The sequence below is a fragment of the Octodon degus genome, unplaced genomic scaffold (assembly GCF_000260255.1).
Source record: "Octodon degus isolate 3935 unplaced genomic scaffold, OctDeg1.0 scaffold00102, whole genome shotgun sequence".
NCBI lineage: Eukaryota > Metazoa > Chordata > Mammalia > Rodentia > Octodontidae > Octodon > Octodon degus.
The window spans coordinates 8,810,689-8,816,746 of NW_004524678.1; the positions used below are offsets into that span (position 1 = coordinate 8,810,689).

General features: G+C 37.4%; 1 pseudogene; it reads right to left on the reverse strand.

The window, feature by feature from the left end:
* Positions 1 to 2,375: 2,375 nt before the first annotated feature.
* LOC101579204 lies at positions 2,376 to 4,629 on the reverse strand (annotated as a pseudogene).
* Between the last annotated feature and the right edge of the window lie 1,429 nt (positions 4,630 to 6,058).

Here is a 6,058-nt window from a genome sequence, read left to right on the forward strand (position 1 = left end):
TAGAGTGCATTTTTCTCCTACATTGACTGTACCCAAGCTAGCTTTACAGAGCATGTTTCTTCTACCTTTTGTAAACATAAAACCTTGCTGCTTTTTGTGCTTGTTTCATCCAGTTCTTTTGAAAGACAAGAAGAACTTGGCATTGAGGATGGTAAGACTCCAATAAGAACAATATGACTTTAAAAACCTAAAATATCTGCTCTCTCACCCTTTATGGAAAAAGTGTGCCTACTCCTCCAAAGCCTGAATCCTTGTTCCTGAGGCCACAGGCTCTACCTAGTCCTCTTAAAAACCTCTACTTTTAATTTCCTTTGCATTTTCCTCACATCTAGAGACAACAAAAGAGATTGCTAACTCCTCTGAGCCATGTTTCTTTCTACTTTCTGAAAGCACAAAGCATTTGAAGTGCACATCACTTCACTATTTCTCCCTGTATACATGCAGCCCCTACAAAATCCTCCTGCCCCCACTTCCCAGCTCATGCAGGAGCTTGGCAGCTGAATCACTTTCAGAGTCTCCCATGGCTGTGCATGTGTCCTTACCACCCAAGCCCCCAACTCACTTGGTGCTCATTTTATATTCATCGAGCCTCCCTTCGTCCATGCTATCTCATCCTTCCATCTAATTTAGTCCACGGTCTACACTTGAGTAGCATTTCACCTTTACTACATACTCAATCCATGTTTTCATTATTTGTTGCCTATCCCATCTAGTTAGGAATCTTGTTCAGCAAAAGCCCTCTAATTAAATGGGGAGGAGATGTGAGGACTTTTCATTTTTAACCATTTTCAAATTTAATCATTTCAGATAATAATAACAAAGGTCTAGATTTATGATTTATTATATTAATGCAAGTGAGTGTGGGGGCTTGATCGAGGGAAGACGCCGAGCATGTTGAGTTATTCCCTAATCTCTCTGTGAATCTTTTTCTGTAATCGGGCCATTTGTGCTTGCTAATTGGAAGCCATTAAGTTTAGATTTTTCTTCTTTTCTAGAGACTTGAGGCTAGGGGTCTTATTTTCTCTGATGATTTCATTTCCAGGGGTTAGTCCTAGGTCATGGAAAAAGTCAGAATAGGGCTGTAAAATTATCCGTGGAGGCTTTTAAAAAGATCTACATCTTAATGGGAATTTATAATGACAAGTTTTCTAAAGTAAATGGTCTATGATAAGGGAGGTCAGGAAGAAAGCCCTTGAATGTGCAATCAAACGAGGCAAACTTTGAGATCATCTTGATCAGTCGCCTTACATTGGTCTGGACCCCCGTTTCCCTCAGGCACACACAAACACACACAGGTCTTGATATCTCTACCGAACACTTCATGAGCACTTCCTGCTTGCCATGTCCGATCCTGAATCTTATTTCCCCATCAATCTTATCTCCATAAAAGTCTTGTTTTCCCTAATATTCTGTAACAGGAAACATGACTGACATCCTTGTGAAATGCTCAATCAAAAGCTGAGGAGCCATTGTAAGTTCGTCTTATCCATTAAGTAATTATATCAAATTGATCAGCAGGTCTTATTTAGGCACAGCTCAAAACTCTACCCCTCATCCAGCCTCCTCTCTCTATTTCTTTTGCTGCCATAAATGTGTAAATACAACAAAGGTCTTTGCAATGTCATTGCTAAGTAGTTTTCTCAGGAGTGTTCAAAGTCTTTCACAGTAAATCTTTCCGTGTGGTATCCTAACCTGGGATGTTTTCGAACAAGGTTATTTACAACCTTGGCTTTCTTTTTTGTTTGCTTTTTGGTTTTGTTTTTTTCTTTTTTGTCTTTTTTGAGACAGGGTCTTATTATGTAGTTCAGGCTAGCCTTGAGCTTACTTTGTAACCCAGACTGAAAACTGCAATGATCCTCCTGCCTCAGCCTCTTGAGTACCGGGATTGCAGTCGTGTACCACCATGCCTGACTAGCCTTGTCTTTTTTATTTTATTTTTTTTATTTCTTTATTTTTTTATGTGGCAAGCAGCAATATCATGTTTGTCATTTCGATGTAGATACAATTATTAGGTTATCTGTCATATTACAATATTTAAATTTTTATGTCCTTTAAGATACATTTAAAAAAAAAAAAACACACACACACATCAACTGCAAACGTGAAGGGAGAAAAGCACGGTACTCAACCGATTTCCAGATTCCAGCAACACTTCACTCACTCTGATAAAGTTTAAGAAATGTCATGATGACATGAGCTTGAAATATCTGTAGGCATTTTCTCTGACGCTCATGACGTGGCACTGGTGACATTGTAAACAGCAGAAAAACAGAGGCTGCCAAATGGCCAAATTACGGAGGCACACGCCCGCTTCTTCTCCCAGGAACGCACCAGCCAGGACAAGGACGATCTGCACCCACACTGGGGCAGTGACGTCACACGACGTAGCTGTACTCGTCCACAGATGCCTGGCTACGTTCAGTGCACTGTTTGTCTACCAGGACCTCGATGCACTTCGTAATCATGCTGATGCTGGGATTAAACCTGGCTCTCGACTGGCTTATCACCTCTTGAATAAGGACATTGTGCCAAAGCAATTTTCGTGCTTTCATAACATGAACTATAGCAGCTTGGAGATACATTTTCCAGTCCTCATCTACAGCACTTCTATCCTGCTCCATTTCCTGTGGTGTATCTTTTTGCATTGATGTAGTAATTTTAAATTTTGTTCTTTTACTGCTGAAGTTCATAGTTAATGAAAAAGAAGATTCTGCATCCAAGTCTTCCTTTTCTGTTTCATGGGTAATCATTTTCACATCCAGCAATGATTTAATTGTTTTGGTCAGTTCTTTTTCATTCATGTGAGTGCTGTCTTGAAGCACCTTATAGCTGACTGTTTCACTGTTGTTAAAGGCAAGAAGAACTGCAATTTGGTACGTCGTGACCATGGCTACATATGGTTTGCCCAGATAGTTCATTTTAGCTTCACCTGTACAAAGATAATGTAACCATGTTAGTTTCCATCCACTAAAATGCTGGCTATAAAATAATTCAAACATCTGTACTCTTTTTTCTAAGTCCTGGGGAATTGCGAACGTCAATGAAGGGGCCTGAGTGAGAGGCCATGCACCAGCCTGTAGAACGTATATTTGAAAACTAATTTACAAATCTATTTCTGTGTCTTGTTTTCTGATGAAATTGTTGAACTTATTGTTGAGATCAGCACTGACATTCATATCTGTATACATCCAATGTAGCTTGCTAGTAAACTCACAACAACAGGCTTGCTTTAGTTTATTGATCATAGCTTCTTCAGAATCCATAGACATAGATAATCCATGAATTAAGTGTTTTGCCAACATTCTTGCATAGAACTTTTAAAAAACATCCTTATTATCAATGTACTTGAAAACAGTAATAAAGCTCGTTAATTTGTCTTCTACTTCATTCTCGGTCATCCCTTTTGCTGACTTCTTCAATAGGTCGTCACAGTATTTAGCAAGCAGTTCAGGTGCTTTGCAAACAGACTTGGGCTCTCTGTTATTTACTACTGATGTAAGAGCCTTATGCAATGCACTCATAAAGTGCTGATCCCCATTTAAAACAGAGTTGATAAGCTGAACAAATTTGCCATGTACTTCCAAAACTGACTCTACAAATAGTGTTGGCATATTCTCCTGAGTAAGGTTACTGGTTGTTCTAAGGCCCTCATCATGGATATGATTTTGCAGCTCCTGAATCATGTGAGGTAACCCAGTTGACACAGCTCGGAGTAAAACATACATACTCGCCATGTCATTTTTTTCTCTTGTCTAATAATACTATGACATTCTGCATATAAGAACTGTAAGTGGTCTGCTACCATGCGCTGCTGACATTCATGAATTACTTTAGTATAGGAACTTGGATTTAAGTATTTTCGAAATCGAATTTCTTCATCTTTTAATCTATCTAAAACCTTTTCCATGTACTGTGAGCAATTTGATTCTTGTAATAAATTTGAAGCTTCTTGTTTGTAATACTCTCCTGTTTCAGCCAGAAAGGGAGACTCAAAGATTTCTTGATAAAACTTTAAAGGAAATTTTTTTTCTTATACTGTTCAACATGAACAAAGGAATTAATAACCCCATGGATTACTTTCTGGTTTGGGTCTTCTCCACCACAATCATTTTTGACCTCTCGGAGCAGCATTTGGATAAGAATGGTCTGCAGTGGCTCAACCATCAATTTCCTCCACATATCTAATGCTAGCTCTCCTATTTCCATGAGTGGTTCATTCATATCTACCCCACCACAGCCATACTGAAGATCAGCTTCAGTCAACTTATTCTTTTTAATATACTGAGTGTTGAGATACCTGTATAAGCAGTCCATGTAATCTGCACCCTTGCTGTATTCTTCCCAATACCTATGACACATAACAAGTACTTGTTCTTCAGACTCTAGAACTCTCTTGTGCAAATGCCAAATGTGATTTTCCAAAAAACTCTTAGTTTCTGTGTAAAGTCTTTCTCCAAGTGGTTCAGGATAGGCCACACATAAAGCATAGACATCTGAGAAGCAAACATTCCATGTCGTTCTCGCGACATATTCCAACATGACAACTGCTTTGATTGTAGTTAGGAGTTTGTTCCATGTCTCATTGAAATCTACTACTCTTGGTTTCAAAGACATTGTGCAAGTTTAGTGTTGAAATAGTTTTAGAAGTCCAAGGTCCCCACAAGATGTTTCCTCCTTCAGAGGTTCCCTATGTGCTGCAGCAAGCCTGGAAGCAGTGACCACCTCTGAGTGTCTAGCCTTGTCTTTTGAAACACCTTTATAATATTAACATCAACATCTCTAGAAACTCAGCTCAGTAATTCCGAGCTTCTCTAATGTTATTTATTTATTTATTGTTGGAACCGGGTATTGAACTCAGGCCCTTGTTCTTGCCAGGCAAGTGCTTATTCTACTGAGCTATCTCTCCAGCCCCTCTAATGTTATTTAGAAACAACATTTGACTTCAGAATTTAATTACATATGACAAAATATAATTCCCATTGTAAGTAAATTTAAGAGCATTTTATTTATTTCCGTTACCAGGTGATAACAGGATTTATATATTTTTAAATAACTCATTCATATTCATTCAAAAATTCATATGGTTGGCTCAGAATCTATTGTTTGCAGTATTTAACCAAATTTCTTTCATCTTTCTCCTTGAATACTTTTATAGAGATTGAAAGCTTCAATTTCATTTAGTCAAAAGTGACAGTATATGACCACTAGCCAAAAGTTACTAAACTCAGGCTTTTCCTTTCAAAGAAGAAAATCATTGAAAAGAAAAACTTACTATCAATTTTGACATAGACTTTTATCATTTTATTAAAATCAATATTGTCCAGTTATCAAAGTTATTTCAAACATGCACACAGCATGAATTCATCCTCATCATTTTTACTAGAATTGCTGCCATTGTTTTAGTCAATTTGAGGAACAGAATAATGTAGACTAGGTGACTTATATGACACAAATTTGTTTATCTCAGTTCTGAAGGAGTTTAATGCAGTTTGTTGGCATATTCTCTGGCAGGTGGGTATCATGGATCAAGAAGGCCATCTTCTTACTGTATCATCTTATAGCCAGTGAGTGAACTTTCTAGGGTTACTTGCACAAGGTCTCTAATGCCATCCAGGAGCTTCTGTTCATATAGTGTCTATTCAATATCCTTTCCTATTACCTGCTATCAACATTTAATAGCATACAAGCCATTTCAGGAACATTTTCATGAATAGACATGACAAAAATAAAAGGACAAAAATACAACGAGGACCAAAAAGTCCATATTCTTGCCAAAATACATTATATATTGTCAATCCAATCGAATAAAGAGGCAAGACTCATATTTTCCTATTTTTAGAAATATATTCTTCACTTATCAGTTCCGAAATTTGAGAAAACTCATTTAAAATATAATCATCCATAGACTCATTGTTGACCCTGTGTTTATGTGATCTATTCCAATATCAATATTATAGTCCAGCATTCTGCAATCTCACACTCTGATTTATGTGTTTATTTTATCTAGTGTTAGAGAAAATTCTTCTATTTTTTCACAACCACTGTAAGAAGAGAATTC